Source organism: Carya illinoinensis, chromosome 7 (assembly GCF_018687715.1).
Source record: "Carya illinoinensis cultivar Pawnee chromosome 7, C.illinoinensisPawnee_v1, whole genome shotgun sequence".
NCBI lineage: Eukaryota > Viridiplantae > Streptophyta > Magnoliopsida > Fagales > Juglandaceae > Carya > Carya illinoinensis.
The window spans coordinates 14,102,837-14,120,834 of NC_056758.1; the positions used below are offsets into that span (position 1 = coordinate 14,102,837).

At 37.4% G+C, this 17,998-nt stretch overlaps 1 long non-coding RNA gene across 2 annotated transcripts; it reads left to right on the forward strand.

The window, feature by feature from the left end:
- Positions 1-12,177: 12,177 nt before the first annotated feature.
- LOC122315250 lies at positions 12,178-17,590 on the forward strand. 2 transcript variants are annotated; one of them, XR_006243976.1, is made up of 3 exons: positions 12,210-12,559; positions 13,676-13,714; positions 17,247-17,590. It is a non-coding gene; the product is annotated as an uncharacterized LOC122315250 (long non-coding RNA). The 2 variants fall into 2 exon arrangements; XR_006243975.1 differs by lacking the exon at positions 13,676-13,714 and having other exon boundaries at positions 12,178-12,559; positions 17,247-17,506.
- Positions 17,591-17,998: the final 408 nt, after the last annotated feature.

Genomic DNA, 17,998 nt, shown 5'->3' on the forward strand with positions numbered 1-17,998 from the left:
GGGTTGGGGGGGCTAGGTAGCTGGGATGACGGTGATGATGTGGTGAAGAAGTAGTGGCCAACGGCAGAGGCACGGCGGCCCGGGGAGCACAAAACCATGCGGCTTGGGTGGTGTTCGTGGTAGTTAATGATGGCGTTTGGGGGGCTGAAAATGGAGGGGTGAGGTCATCGGTGGGTGGGGAAGAAAATGGAAGCAACAGCGACGGCAAAGTGTGGCGCACGACGAAGATGGAAGGAAAGGATGCCGCGACTTCCAGCCGTACGTGGCAGCTAATGACTACATGGGTTGCCCTGAAAATTGAGGGAGGTGATCACCGGCCTGAGGGGAGTTGACCGGTGGGGGTGGTGCACTGCACGACAGGCTGACAGCGACGGTCTGGGCGGCATGAAAAACGGACAGAGAGGGAGGGGGAGGGGCTGGGTCACGTGGGAGAGAAGCAGGGAGAAAAGGAAGGAAAAAGAAAGAAAAGGAAGAAAAAGGAAAGAAGAAAAAGAAAAAGAGAAGAGAAAAATAAAAAAGAAAGAAAAGAACTAAGATCCAGTCCTCACATCTAGGGTTCAGAAACTGATCCAACGAAAGCAACTTTAAAAGCTATAAATATAATAAATAACTAGTAAATACTAATAACAAGATTTGAAATCCAAAAACCAATTAAAATAATTTAAACTCAAAACGATAATTAATATTACGAAAGCTCTACAAAACAATTTTCACAACTAAATATGTTCAATTGAAATACGATAATTTAAAATAAAAGAAAAAATATTTTAATTAAATTAAAATATTCCTTCAGTGAAAATATACGTAAAAACAGGGTATCACAATTATAACGTTGCAAATATCCAAAAAATTGCTGCAAATGATCAAAAACTGCTGGAAAAGGTGTATTCCATCTCAGGATAAATCATTGAGAAAGCTTAATTGTAGCAATTTATATCGTTGCAAAAGTTGTATAAATCGATGGAAATGATGTCTGATCTAATATTGCAATTTGTTCTTTGTGTTGTAGTTTAATTTCTTGCAACACATAAAAATCATTGTAATAGATCAATTGCGATGAATTTATATCTATTTGCAGCGAGTTGTAGTCATCGGAAATAAAAAATTGCAAAATTAAAAAAAAATACTACTGAAACTGTATTCAATAGTAATTTTACATGGTTCATGGTGCAAATATCATCGAGATGCAGTTCTTTCTTCCCTTATTGAGAGACCCAATCCAAGCAACCTGCATGACCCATTGTAGAGGAAAAACAATTAAAACTAATTAGAAATAGGCTATTTACTAGGGTGGACCAAATGGAACCCAAAACCTACAACTTAACTACTAAAGTCAGACAGATCTAGAAATGTCATTAACATATATTCAAATATGTCAATTGTGCTACACCTCTATCTTTGTAATTCAACTCCACTTACATCAAAGAATCAAACCATATAATTTGGGAAATACAATTAGGGAAAAAATCCCACCAAACTATCAAGTCTTCTAGATGCCAAGCAAATTTTGCTAAAGTGTGAGCTGCTTCATTAGCCGATCTTCCTCTTTGTTGAATTGAACATCTTGGAATCATCTTCATCATAATCTTGATTTCAGATATATTACCCCATGAGGACCTTGAATCAGTTTCATTCACTATCAATAGTGAATCACTGTCAATTATCAACTTATTGATGTCAAGAGGAATGGAAATCTGTAGACCACGCAAAATTGCCAGCATCTCCACCTCCAAATGATCATTTACTGCATTTTCCTTCTTACTAGCAGCAAGGATAACTCCACCTGTGTCATTTCTAACTCTTTCCACATGCCATCATCTGGTATCTTCATCAATGAGGCAATCAACTCTTGAAAAAGCAGATTCATCTCTCTGATATGTGTTCTGCATCAACTTATGACTTGGGAGCCAATAGTTTGACCATATATTAATAGCTTTTCCATCTCCCACTCTCCACCTATACCCATCTAGAAGGTTCTTTTTAGCCTCCCATCTCCCACTCTCCCGAAGATTTATAGAGCTTGGGCAATTTGCTACCCATCTCATCACCACGGAGGAGATGCAGGCTGAGCATTTCTAGGATGGTCTGCGACCTGATATACGTAGAATGGTGGTCTACCATCGGATTTCCACTTTTCAGGATTTAGTTGACTTGGCCACTCTGGCAGAGCGAGAGATTAATTTGAGTATGGGCTCCCCTCCAGGACAAAAGAGGGAGAGTTTTACAGGTGAAGGAAGTAGTTCTGGTTCGCCACAGAAATTTGTTCAGAGGACCGGGACTCGACCACAAGCAGCCTCGAGAGTGCATATGGGAGGACGGGTGCCAGTTTGTGGGAGGTCTAATAGAGCCCATGAGGGTGAGTGTCGACTAAGTGGTGGAACCCATTGTTACCGTTGTGGCCAAGAGGGACATTTCGCTCGTGAGTGCCCTGTTAGAGTTCAAGGAAGTCGTGGAGGTCGACGTGGTGGAAGAACTAATCAGAGGCAAACAGTGCAAGCTCAGGTTTATGCTGTTACACCCGGAGATGTTGATGATGAGGCACTAGCGACCCATGATGCTGGAGTGATTACAGGTATGGATCTAATCTAATCTTGGATTTGATTTTTGGTGTGATTTGGTTTCTTCTTTGTATTTGGATTTGCACTTTGTTTGATTCGGGTGCATCTCAATCATTTGTATCTTCCACTTTCGCTCGGATATGTAATTTGGTTACGGGACCTTTGCCAAAATCATTAGTAGTGGCTCTACCAAATGGTGAAGTGGTGTGGTGTTCCAAAGTTGCATTGGGTTGCCCTTTGAATTTTGGTGGAAGGTTTCTGGATGCAGATTTGGTTGTATTTAAGCTGCTGGGATTTGATATTATCCTTGGGATGGATTGGCTATATCGGTATTCTGCGAGTATTAATTCCAGAAGTCAGGTAATTAGCTTTCAGCTCCCAAAGGGTGATTACTTGGAATTTGCGGGAAGTAAACTAAAAGAAAAACTGGTAGTTATATCGAAAATTCAAGCGAGAAGAGAGATTGCTTGTGGAGCGGATGCCTTTTTAGTCCAAATGGTGTCTACGCCGTCTGAGAAGAAGTCATTGGTAGATATCCCAGTTGTGGAAGAATTTCCTGACGTGTTTGTGGATGACTTGCCTAGGCTACCCCCTGTTCATGAATTGGAGTTTGTTATTGACTTGGAACTTGGAGCGGCTCCTATACATAAAGCCCTTTACCGTATGGCACCAGTTGAATTAAAAGAGTTGAAGGTTCAGTTGCAAGAATTGGTAGATAAGGAATTTATTCAACCAAGTACTTCGCCATGGGGTACGCCAGTGCTGTTTGTTAAAAAGAAAGATGGTACCCTAAAAATGTGTATTGATTATCGAGAACTAAATAAGGTGCCATCAAGAATAAGTATCCTCTTCCACAAATCGACGATTTGTTTCATCAGCTTCAAGGAGTAGTTGTGTTCTCGAAGATTGATTTGAGATCAGGATACTACCAATTGCAGATAAGAGACAAGGATATACCCAAAATTGCTTTTAGATCGAGATATGGGTATTATGAATTTAAGGTGATGCCTTTTGGGTTAGCCAATGCCCCTGCAGCTTTTATGGATTTAATGAATTGGGTATTTTGACCTTATTTGGATTCCTTTGTGGCAGTTTTCATTGATGATATTTTAATTTATTCCCAAGATTTTGAAGAGCATGTTTATCATCTTCGTCTAGTTCTTGGGAAATTGAGAGAACACCAGTTGTATACCAAACTCAGCAAATGTGAATTTTGGTTGGAGGAAGTTAAATTTCTTGGGCATGTGATTTTCCGAGACGGGGTGGCTGTTAATCCTAGCAAGGTGGAAGCTATTTTGTCATGGCAGTGACCAACGACCGTGCGTGAGATTCGGAGTTTCTTGGGACTTGCCGGATATTATCGAAGATTTGTGGAGGGATTTTCTTGCTTATCCGGACCTCTCACTACTTTGACTAGAAAGAATGCAGAATTTATTTGGTCAGACAAGTGTGAGAGAAGTTTCCAAGAATTGAAGAAGAGATTAACAACTGCACCAGTATTGGCACTTCCAGAACTGCACAAGCCTTTTGTAGTTTTCAACGATGTTTCTAAATTTGGATTGGGATGTGTCCTTATGCAGGAGGGACAGGTTGTTGCTTATGCATCTCATCAGCTAAAAGATCATGAGAAGAATTATCTAACGCATGATTTAGAATTGGCTGCGATTGTGTTTGCTCTTAAGATATGGCAGCACTATTTGTATGGAGAAGTTTGCGAAGTATACACTGATCATAAGAGTTTGAAGCACTTGTTTTCTCAGAAGAAACTGAACATGAGGCAGAGGCGATGGCTAGAGTTAATCATTGATTACAAGTGCGTGAGTTGGAAAGTAATATGTTTTTGGGGCCAAATGGGATTTTTGGTGTGCGTGGGAAAAATGTGGATTTATGGGATATGTGCATTTGGCATTCTTTCATGCATATTGTTGAGTTTAATATGTTTTTATCTTGTGGCGTTTGGATCTTTACTTACCTGCGGCACCATGTTGGTACCGTAGACTTTGATGCAGATGTCGAGGAGGAGGAGGAGGCTGAGCCCGAGGAGGCGGCTCAACCAGAGTATTGATTTGAGTTTTATGCCTTGTAGTTTGGTGTTGAAACGATATTTGAGACTTGTAATATTTTATTATGTATGTTTTAATCGGGTTTGTATTAAACAAAGAAAAAATTCTGGTACTTAGTTATAAGACTTTTATTATCCGCTGCGTATTTTTGTTATACACTTGTTGCATGTACACACACTTAGCACTTGGCGATATGATGGTGACCCGTGTTGTCATCATCCTGACTCTTCGATTTCCACGTGTCCGTACATGGGAATTGGGGGCGTCACATGTTTCAAATATGAAAATGCTCTCTTCTTATTTCTATCAACAATAGAAGGAAGGCCAAAATGCCATAATCTCTCAGACTGATGATGATGTTCAACCCCTGAAAATGCCATAATATCTTCTTGCTGACTGATAGGGACATTCTTTTTGAAAACCATCGGTGTCTTTCCTCTATTCACTTTCTATCCAGATGCTCTCTCATAGATCTCGAGCAAGTGTTGAATATTGAGACTTGTCTATAAATTAGCCTTACAAAACATCACACTAGCATTTGCAAATAAAAGATGCTTTATCTTAGGCTCTTCTTTTCAAATTTGTATACCATCCACTTGTTAGGATTGCCCTACCTTCTTTAGTAAAGAACCTAAGCCTTTAGTGCATAAGAGGAACAAGTAAAGGGAGATAGGATCCCCTTGCCTCAAACCTCTGGTAGGATAGATTGTACCCTTCAACTCACCATTCACCAAGATAGAAAAAGACACTGATCTCACACACATCATTATTAGATTGATCCATTTTCATGAAATCCCAACCTTTTCATTACTACCTCTAAGAAACCCCATTTCACTCTATCGTATGCCTTACTCATATTAAGTTTCAAAGACATAAATATATTCTTCCCACCTCTTTCCTACCTCAGGAAATGCATAAGCTCATATGCTACCAACACAGTATCTGTTATCAATTTACCAGGCACAAATGCACTTTGGGAACTATAAATGATCTTTGGTAGCACCATTTTAAGTCTAATAGCCAAGATTTTTTATATCAACTTATATACTACATTGTAGAGGCTAATTGGCCTAAACTTAGATATCAACTTAGGCTGTGCTTTCTTAGGAATTAGAGTGATGTAGGTGTGATTTACTACAACAGGAAATATACCCCTATTTAGAGCCCTTAGCACAGCACCTGTTAAACCTTGACCAACCACAGACCAAAATTTTTAGAAGAAAAGGGAAGCCATTCCATCCAGCCTTGTTGCCTTTGTTGGGTTCATTTGCTTGAGAGCCAGATTAACTTCTTCCACACTAAAATACTTCAGTAATGACTCATTCATATCTGCATCCACTCTACCTTCCATCTCTGGTCCAAAAAATCTATCTGACTAGACTTTGTTGAAGCTTTAAAGAGAGTACTAAAATACTCTAAGATAAGTGTGTCTCTATCCTCATTTAGCTGCCATATCCCATTTCCGTCTCGAAGGCCATTAATGGTGTTCTTTTTCTTTCTTTGTGTAGCTTTGTGGTGAAATAATCTAGCATTAGTATTCCCTTCCTTCAACCGTAGAGCCTTGGATCGTTGTCTCCACATAATCTCCTCCCTCTCAAGGCATTTCTACATATTTGCTCTTGCCTCTTTATAATCTACTCTATTTTGGTATAAAGGGTCTTGATTCTGAATAAATTCAGTCTTTGCCTCACCTGCTCAATTCCCTTCCTTACCTGACCAAAGTGATGCTTATTCCAAACTGACAGCTTTCCCCACATCTGTCAATCTTCTTCATTATAGTATGCAATTCAGGCCCACGTACTGCACCCTTCCAAGCCTCCTCAATAACCCTTTTACAATCTGGTGCTTCCACCCACATAGCCTCGAACCTAAAAGGTTTTTGCCCTTTCCTTTGGTACATTTCAGTAGCCAACTTCAGCATAATAGGGTGATGGTCAAAACTATGCTTTATTCAAGCATTGGGTTATAACGAACACCATTTCAAGTTTGCAAGGCCCCTATCATTGCTTTCATAAATGCATTGATCAAGTTCTCTATTGTTGCACCAAGTGAATTGATTCCCTATGTAACCTAGGTCTTTTAAAGCGTAGTCATTTTGGCCTTGGTTGTCCCCGCCCCTTCCCCTCCTCCCCCCCCCCCCAAATTTTTCACTATTGCTAAGAATCTCATTAAAATCCCCCATCAACAACAATGCTTGATTCTAAGTCACCTGCAATGATCTATTAAGGTCCCATGTTTCATATCTCTTAATAGCACATGGATGCCCATAAACCCTAGTAAAGAACCAAGGTTCATTCTCCTCCTCAACCTGAATCTAAGCATGAATATGTGACTTTGAGAAATTTGTAATGGTCATGTGACACCCCAGATTCCGTTTGGGATTGAACGGACATCTGAAATGTCATGACATGCAATACAAGGTTACCTACCCCCGTTCATGACATATAAGATGCAATGTTCCTAACATGCATCTAGCATTATGCAATATTCACAACAGATAATTTTTTTTTTTAGCAATACTATGCACCAAACTTATATTATCCCCAACAGTTAAATTGTAATCCAGGCATACTTAACAAAAATAAACATCCACGATTTTAGTTAGAGTCTCAGAAGACTGTAATTTCAAAAACATAGGAGGCCAGACTTTATATTTATATTACCAAAATACACTATTGAGGAAGTTCATCAAGTAACTTGTGTAACTCGACTAACAAGGCCAGAATACTGTCCAAAAACTAACTATGGAAGCTATAAGCTCTGCGTTGTGTCTGCAGTGTCTAGTCAACCTCCTCCAGTTTACCAGTGTCTGCTCCCTACTCTGATCCTGATACATCGCCTACCATTCGGGGGGAATGGTAGTTGAGACTACCACAGTGAGATTTGATTACAAATCTCAGTAAGTTAATAGGAAACTCCCACACAGGTTAATGATGTATGCATGGCAGTAAAAACATGAATGGATAATTAAAGCCATAAGTAAGCATAACATAACTTGACATATGGCATGGCATAATTAACATAACCTAAACTAAAACGTTAACTGAACTTGACTTGACATGACATGAACTTGAACTTATAATATAAAATGGGTTAGGAAGATAACAAGAACGTAAACTTGAAACATAACATGGACTTGAAGCATAGTATGAACATGAACTTAAAACATAACGCGAACATGAACATAACATAACATGAACATGAGCTTGAACATAGCATAAACGTGAACATAACATGATATGAACATGAACTTGAAACTTAACGTGAGCATGAACATAACATAACATGAACGTGAGCTTGAACATAACTAAAACATGAATATAACATGGTATGACCATGAACTTGAAACTTGATGTGAACATGGACATAACATAACATGAACGTGAACTTGAATATAACATGACAGTAGATTATACTCCTTCACTATAGTACTCGGCAGCTCATAGCCTTGACCACAATACTAGACAGCGCATATCATCCTTAACCGTAACATATTGCTTATTCTTAACTTATTGACATAAACTTGGAATCTTGTTTAATATAATTAATTAATAAGTGAACATATGGGTGCTACACGGGTCCCCTTGAGCTGTGTATCCCTGCCGATTACCACATCACAACACAGGTATCTACACCAGCTGTGAATGCGTTAATACGTACTCCACAGTTGTTGTGGCCTCACGTATTCTACGTGTCACAATTGCTGTGTCTCACGTAGTGTATGCTCCACAGTTGTTGTGACCCTATACTTCATGCTCCATAGTTGTTTTGGCCCCATGAATTGTTTGTGCCACACTTGTTGTGAATACACGTAAAATAAAATATGGCACCATCGGCGTTAGTGCCTGGTGCGCTCCGGTGACCAGCTAATTAGGTCCCATTCGCAACCTGTTGACTGTACTTCATCAACCCAGGGAATTTTACACCTATTTAGAAACTCCATCATGAACAAAGGAGTTCCACTAGGATATTACCCCATCCTAGCACTTAGGGTCGTGATTGACATGAATAACTTAACATAAACATGATCTGAAACTTGACTTAACATAACTTGATCTGACTTCTTTACTTAACATGACATATTTGTAATGGTGAATATTACATGCTATGACATACATGTAACATGTGGCATACTTAACATGGCATACTTATAACATATAGCAATACGTGGCATAATAGATTGTGTAACAGATAAATATTCATGACAGAAGAAATCATGCATAACAGATAAACATGTAATGACGTGGTATGGCATGTTATATATGATAACATACATATATAAATTATAGTTCCCTTACCCATCATACATACACAGTAAACTGATAGTAAGTTAGAAGCTAACTTACCTCAATCGTCGCATTATACTAGAATAAAGCGCGAAATACGAGAAACTGAAAGAGAGTATTCTAAAAGTTAAAAATTTAATTACTAACAATTAGAAACATGAAAACAAGCTAACTTAGAGTAAAATTACCATTTTACCCTCTATATGTGGGAAAATGACCACTTTACCCCTAACTTAAGGATTTCACATCTTAGCTCCAAAAATTTTCAAAATTTACATTCCTCATGTACACCTTGTACTAAACTCAAATATCAACTCAAAAAAATTTAAAACAAATCACAATTATAGAAAACACACTATGGCCGAAACATCCATAGGCCATTTATCTATATTTTTGTTGCAATTCCTTCCAACTTCAAAACTCTTGCTTAAACCAAAATTTTGCAACAAGGATCTTCTTATCCTAAGTTTAAAACTATACTTAAAATATCTATTTAGGAAAAGCTAATAATCAACACCAAACTTTTTGTAAAAACATCCAAACACTTGAATCACAAGTTTTGATCCTAAATCAAAACATCGCCAAGAATTTCAAAAAAATCAAATCTTACTTCTAACGTATTCATAACATCATCCTAAGATCAACCATGCTTTAAATCATCAAAATAAAGTCACCAAAGTCACAAATAACCCTTGGAATTTTTGGTTTTACACTTAGTCCAAAAACAGAAACTTTTTCCTCAACTAGCTTTGATAAATCTCTTGATCAATAGCTTAAGGAGGTGAGATATTCGAAATAAAGCATCACATGGTTTTAAAATGTGTCCTAAAGAATATCTAACTATCAAACTTAAAATGACATGGCTAAAAATCAATAAAACATGGATCTAATGCAAAAACATCAAATCTTAGGCCTAACCAAAATCCTCTTGCATAGAAAAATCATATCTTTGAAACTAATGCTAAATATCTTCAAAATAACATCCTTACATGAAAATAAGAGACTTAGGATCATCATATAAAAATTATCAAAGCCTTTAGAGTAAGATCAAATCTCGAAACATTCAAACTTTCTCCAAACAAAAACTGTTTTTCCACTTCCAGTTTTCAAGTTTCTAGATCTAAGCAAAATCTATCATCAAAAACTTTATTCATGCAACAAAACCTCAATGAAAACTCATAAAAATATTTTAAAAACACTCCATAAAATTTTCAGACCAAGATATGTCCATTAGCTTGGTTAAAAACTCCAAAAAATAACATACTCTCCAATTTTATGCCCAGCATAACCTTTTCATGGTTACAAATACTTTTGACCAAACAAATGACCATGTAATGAGACAAATAATATATCCACAGAATTTATACTCAAAGATGAACAACTTTTATGAAGGATTAATCATGTGAAAATACCTACAAAGGGTCGAAAATATCCACACAAGAAGACCCAGAAATCTGCCCGAGAGAGCTCTTTTGGGTTTCTCTCTAAGAACGGGTTGAAGAAGTGATGAAAGGGAAGGAAGTGTGTCTTGCACGACTCAAGACTTCTGGAGGGGGGAGATATGGACTTTAATGAACCTTGATTTGAGGTGGATATGTGACATAAAGTGGAGAATAGTGAGAGGTAAAGGACTGCGCACTTGCAAAAGCTATGAGGTATGGAGGTTGATAAGGTGGATTTCTCCATCACCTCAAGGTACTATTCGGTGCAGCCAAGGGCATCGAATGGTCTACCATGTGGGGTAGGAAACTTCTTCAAGAAACTTTGCCAGGGTGGCCAAATTTGTGGGCCTTGGTGGGCCTCAACCAAGTGAGCTTTAATTTGGAGTTTAAAGGGGGTTTGGTTAGGGTTTGAGATGCTATCAAGCCCAAATCCAATTTTTCTTGGCCCAATCAAATTTCTAAGGTTTAAAAGGTTGGATAATGATTTCATAACAAGAATTTGAGAAATTAATAGCATGTGGAAGTGATTTAATCAAGTGATTAAGCACAATACTAGAAATTGGATCAAAAAGGGTTTGAAGGCCAACTTTAGGGTTTGGGGAAACCATTTAGGGTTTCGGTTTCAACCAAGATTTTGGGGTTTCAATTGAATTCCAACCATTTAGGGTTTCACTAGGGTTGAAACCCTCTTTGATCTAGCTCAATTTGGTAGATTAGATGAAAAAAAGTTTTGCTTAGGTGGCATGATCTCACACCTTGATTTCCTTCACAAATCCATCTAATGGTTCCTCTTTGTGCCAAGTGTCTAATAATATTCAATATGTGTGGCTAACATCTTTCCAAGTGTCCAAATAAAACTTTTCTAATCTAATTTGGACATTCCACACTATGATTTTGAAAACACTGTACTTAGTACGCTTATCGAGATTACTATTCACTCCACAAATATACATAATAAACTTAGTACTGAAAAATCATAAATATTCATATTAACTTACAGTGAAAATCCTTTACCAAAACTCAACCCTTAAGTGTCCCTAAAAATAAATTCACAATTTCGAACAGTTGTTTCGTCCGAAATTATAAAAATGGGTTATTATGCCTTAAAATGCTAAATATCAAACTGAGTCTAATGGTGTAGACTATAACATATTCTGACACTTCTAACTACCTCAAATATTTAAAATCACATTTCTGGCACCATAGCAAGTGATAACACTGACTATGTTGACAGACTAAAACCTATTCAATTAGTCAATTCATGAAAACTTATGGAGTTTTCATGAGATTCCTAAAGTCTATAGAAATTCTAGCATTAAATTTCTATCAGGCTGTTATAGGTCAGCTTCACGCTCTCCTTCCAAAACAAAGCTAAACCCCCACTCCTACCCTCACAACTCACAGCCTATAATACTCGAGTCTTACTACGTGAGTCTTTAAGTCATTTTATTTTATTCCTTAAGTTAAATATTTTCATTTAAAAATTTTTATTGTTTTATTAATTCATTTTATTCTATTTTAAGATGGGTGTATTTTTATTTTATGTGAATTATTAAAATGAGTTGAGAGCATGATTTTAATACCCTTAATATATTTTCTCTTAAGTCCTTAACTTTAAATTATTTATGAATTTGGTACATTGATTTTACACCATTGGATGTAGTAGTCGGAAGGAATATATTTCTAAACTTAATCTTAACCGTCCAAACCATGCTTTTTGGGTAAGCTTTGACTAGTCTAAAGTAATTCTTTCTCCTTTCTGTTGGTTGCTTTGATGGCTTATGGGATAAGCTTACTTGAATTAATTAAGTCCTTATCTCATCTTCAACCTTTGGTCTTGAGTCAAGGGTAGGTGAAGTAATCAATTCCCTTATACTTATCCAATCCGTCCCTTTCCTCTCAATCCAAAAGAAGTTTGACTAAGTCTTTATCCTCTCTTCAATCCGTCGGTTTCTTTAAGCCAAGGAAAACTTTCTCACTTCCTCGAACTGATGCATACTCTCATTTCCTCTCCTTCTTCCTTCATCTTCTAATTCAAGAGAAAACTAAGGTTCTTTCCATTATTCAAATTGTGTGATTCCCAAAAGGAAGAAAAAAAAATTATTTTTCCCAAACCGTACCATATATCTCTCCTTCATACCATTTTGAGTTTTGCTCATAGTTGGGATTTCCAAGTTGCTTTCATCTTCCAAGAAGTGAAGAAGTTGGGGGTAAGAGGTTCTTAACTCATTTCTTAGTATGAAGAATATATGGGTTTTGAAATATATGAATTATCTTGTATATATGTAACTGGTTTTGAGGTATTGTTGAGGCCAACCGAACCATGTGTAGTATTTGTGTCCAGTTTTGTTTTCCCATCTCTTTATGCTGTGATTTGGTATATATATATGTGTGTGTGTGTGTGTGTGTGTGTGTACGTGTTCTGTTTTGCTTAGCTGAGTGTATATAAGGCTGTTTTGAGGTTGTGTTTCATGTATATAAATATATAAGGCTGTTTTGAGGTTGTGTTTCATGTATATACTCCTATATGGGGCTGTCTTGATGTTGTGCTTTGTATATATATATACTCTGTTTTAAGTGATTAAATGCATATATGGGGCTATTTTGCTATTGTGTTTTGTATATACATATATATACTCTGTTTTAAGTGATTAAATACATATATGGGATTGTTTTGATGTTGCGTTTTGTATATATATATATATATATGCACTGTTTTAAGTAACCGAATTATGTATGGGCTGTGTTTTGTGGTGACTTTCATATATATATATATATATATATATTTATGGACTGCTTTGGGTAACCAAATATATAAGGAGATTTTGTTGGTGTGTTGCTTTTATGTATATTTGAAATAAATGAGAGTTTTTAATAAATGAACTTATTTAATGTCTTAAATGATTCTTGGAATGAATTTGGTATGAGTATTTGTATAGAGAGTTTATTTTGAAAGTGATGTTATGTTCTCTTCCTTGGGAGGTTAAAAGTGTTAAATTATTTGGATTATATGTAATCGTATAAACTTATTTTAAAACGGGTGTTAAATGATTTAATTATAAACTTTGAGGTTAAGGATTTGAACCACTTAATGGGCTATTCTAGTTATTTTCTATGTTATACTTAACTAACTAAATAATATGTGTTAACTAGGTTAATGATTTTCTTATGTTATTATTGTAAAGGTTAGATGAGAGATTAGTTAATTAAGACAACGATAAGGGTAGAAAGGACATTAGATTTTAATATCGTGGCTTCTCTTTTAAAGGGAGGGCTAAAGAAATATTGTATAAGTATTAACACACTTATGTTATTTAATGGAATAGAACTTACATTGACGATTGGAAGTATCGAGAAGCATCAAGGTAAGTAGCTATGACCATGCTTCTTACACACAAAGTTCTCTTATGAAAGAATGTCTCTCTCTTCAAATGTTATTGTAAAGAAATTGTAAATGTATATATTATGTACAAGCCTTTGTTGATAGCCCCTCTTAAGCACCTTATCGATTATAATTGTTTGTATGTGTATAAGGTAATGCATGCACATAGATGTTAAGTCATGAGATTTTCATACATGCTCTCTCAAAGTATTAACGTCTTATTTATACGTAGCATGACATGAAATGCTATTTTCAAAAATAAATGCATATGAATTGTGTGACGCCCCCAAATGCCCACGCATGGACACGGGGAAATCGAGACGTCTGGATGATGACAACCCGGGTCACCACCCTAAGATGAGTGCCAAGTGTGTGTAAGAGCAACAAATGTGCAAAAGGAAACGCAGCGGATAACGAAAGTCATATAACTAAGTACCAGAATTTTTCTTAATATAATACAAGCTGTTTAAAACATACATAAATAAAATATTACATAACACAAATATAGTTCAAAAGCCAAATACAAAACATAAACCAACTTAGAACTCCAGCGGAGTCGCATCCTCAGGCTCAACCTCCTCCTCCTCCTCGTACTCTGCACCAAAATCTACGGTACCAAAAATGGTGCCGCAGGTAAGTAAACTCCAAACACCACTAGATAAAAACATATAAAACTCAAACAATATGCATGAAATAAAAACCAATGCACATGCGCCATAAAACATGATTTTTACACGCACGCCAAAAACCCATTTGGCCCACAAAAAACATATCCTTAAAACCAAGCCTCGCCATTATCCCAGATAATGGCCCAAACCACCATTTTCCCAGAAAATGGATCAAAAACCTCGGAAACCAAGCATCGCCATTTTTCCAGAAAATGGCCCACATCCGAAAACCATAAAAACAATCCGGTTATGCATGCATCATGATCTCCCCTAGGGATCACCCGCATACCCTGGCTCTGTGCCACACCGCAGGTAACGACTACGCATGTGACACTTAAACGAGCGATGCCCAGACTCACGCCTCGCGCATACCTGGCCAGGCCATCCTCTAGTCCCCGCCACTCTAGGGACCACGAAGTCGACACGACAGCGTTACCGTATCATGCGATCCGGTCGTCGCCCTGCAACAACCCAGGGGATGTCACTCAGTATTATCCACTCCCGATTGACCAGAGGAGCTCCACCGAGATAATAACCCATCCCGACTTGGGCTCGTGTAACACACACACCCAAAAACCATTTACGCCAATAAAACGGGATTTTCTCAAATAAATAAAATGCACATATACACAAAATGCAACTCACGCCTCATGGCTCAAATAAATCAAGCAATCACAAACAACCAAAACCAAGCACTCCGTCCTCAATCCATCCGACCCCCGAACTCCTCGGACTCAGTCCGGAATCAACCAACCAGCAGCAATAATTTATTATAAGAGCAAAATATATTTAAATCTAAAAGTAGAGTTTAAAAAATACTTACAGCGCTATATAGTATTTTTTGAGAGCTCGCGGCGTTGCAAACGGTGGAGGAAAAGCAATGTAACAGTGTAATTTACACTATGGTCGTGGGTTGTAAAATATCCACTTTTAAACGGGGACAAACCAAGGCTCGGGATTGATAGGGAATGGCCTTGAGATATTTATAAAGCTAAGGAAAATGAGTTTTGGCTGTGGGTGGTGGTGGAAATGGCGGTTGAAGGCCAAAAAGGGGCTGAACGGAGTTGAGCTCATGGGAGCTGTTCCGGCAACGGATCGAGGCTGGAAATGGGTAGTTTAGGTCGGTAAGAGGTAGGGGAAGAAGCTGTGAAAAGATGGTGGCCGGAGGTGGTGCGACGGCACCGAAAACGGTGAAAAACTGTATGGCTTAGAGGAGCTCATGGCGGCTAACGGTGGCTCGGATGGAGGTGAAACTTGGTGGGGGTGTTCATCGGTGAGAGGGGAAGAAAACTGGGTGGGTGGTGTAGGCCACGCCGCCGGCGAGCGGCAGTTCTGGGCTGCGAAAGCAACCGGCAACAGGGGCAAAAATAGAGCAGGTGTAGTGACTTCCGGCAGCTCTCGAAGGCTAACGGCTGGTCCGATGGCTCTGAAAATTGGTGGGGATCATCTATGGTGGAAGGGGAAGAGAATGGTGGTGGTGGTGCACTAAACGGTGGCCGGACGGTGAAGAACTGGCCGGTCAAAGTGGCGGCAATGGGAAGGAGTAAAGAGAGGAGCTGCGCACAGGGAGAGGGGGAAAACGGGAAGAAAAAGAAGAAGAAAAAAAGAAGAAAAGAAAGAAAAGAAGAAAAGAAAAGGAAAAAGGGAAAAAGAAAAAGAAAAGAAAAGAAATGAGGTCCAATCCTCACTTCTGGAGTCCAACAACTGATCCAACGAAAAAAAAGTTTAAAAGCAATAAAACTAAGAAAATATTTTAAACACAACGTAAAGCTAAAATATAATAATTAACTAGTAAAAACAAACTATTTAATTTTAAATCCAAAGACAAGCTAAAATAAATTAAACAGCAATTTAAATTCAACAACAATTAAAATCCAATTAAAATCCGATAATTTAAAATAAAAGAACTATTATATTAATTAAATTAAAATATTCTTTCAGTAAAAATACACGTAAAAACGGGGTATCACAAATTGGACTAAGAAAAGATAATGAAAATGCTTAACTGAAAAAAAAAAAAAAAAAGGAATGGAAAGAAGGTTAAGTTATGAAAATACGTAACTGCATGAAAAATGATGTTTAAGCTCATTCTTTTAAATGACGTTTTTCCATGAATGAACTGTTAAATGAAAATGACTGAAAAGTAAATGACTAAATGAAAGAATGAAGGACTAAAAGGAAATGAATGTTTAATGTATGAAACTACTTAATGGCCATGATTGATAAATGAATGATGGTACCAAAGGACTGGGCAGATTGCAATGCCGAGTAAGTAGTATTGGTAGTGCACCCAATGCTGCACCCGGGCGGAATCAGGTCCAAAAGACCACTAACCCTTACACACGGGGAATAATAGTGTGTACCGGCCAAATGAAAGTGAAAGATGAAAGTAAACGTATGCATGAAACTATGATGTAAATGTATGCATGAAAGTATGAGTTAAATGTATGCATGAAAGTATGATGTATATATATGCATGAAAGTATGAGTTAAACATATGCATGAAAGTATGATGTATATATATGCATGAAAGTATGGTGTATATGTATGCATGAAAGTATGATTTAAATGTACGCATGAAAGTATGAAGTAAGCATGTGCATGAAAGCATGACTAAACTCTTAATTGTTATGCATGAAAGTACTGTTTAAATGTTTATGCATGAAAGTACTATTTAATTATTTATGCATGAAAGTATTGTTTAAATGTTATGCATGAAAGTACTGTTTAAATGTTTATGTATGCATGTTTTCAAAAGAAAAAGAAGAGATGATTACTACGTTAATGACATGGTGTAATGCTTACTGAGTATTAGACTCACTTTGTGTTTATGTTTTAAACGTCCAGGTAATGAGGAAAAGGCTGGAGAGCAGGGCATTACTGCAGAGGGAGAGGCAGACGTTTAGTTTCTTCCTTGTTGGTTTGAATTTACATGAATGATGTGTTATGTTTATGGATGTTATGTTTTATGTTGGGATGAGTCCCTTGTCGGGACATTTTGTCAAGTTTGACTTTAAACCATGTATAAATTTGGAATGGCATAACTGTTATGGTGGGGTGATGGTAACCCTAATATATTGACTTAGTACCTTCTTGTACGTATGATAGAGATGGAGTCTCTCCCTAACTAGAACAATTATGTTTTTTATGAAAGCATGTAGACTCTAAGAGTCTGTTTATGGAGGAGTGTTCAATAGAATGTCTATCAAGTATTCCCTTTATTAAATTAGAAATTTAGAGTACACATGTGTTATGTTCATGCTAATCACATATTAAAAATAAATAAATGAGAAGGGAGAAAAAAAAAGAAGGACAAGTATGTACGTAGCGATTCCATCATTCCAACAACCCTGCCAAACCATTTTCAAAACCCAATTTCCTTTTTTTTTCCATAATCTTATCAACAAGCCTCGTTTCTTGCAGAAATAAGACCTTAGGAACTTCCCTTCTAACCAAGTCACGAAGGACATGAAATGCCCATGGGTCAAGCCCTTAGGAATTCCAACTAAGAAGAATCATGGCTCCCGGCAGGGGTGTTGCACAGCCACTACCGATCTCTTCATAGATGATTTTCTACCTTGCCCATCCCCCCCCCCCCC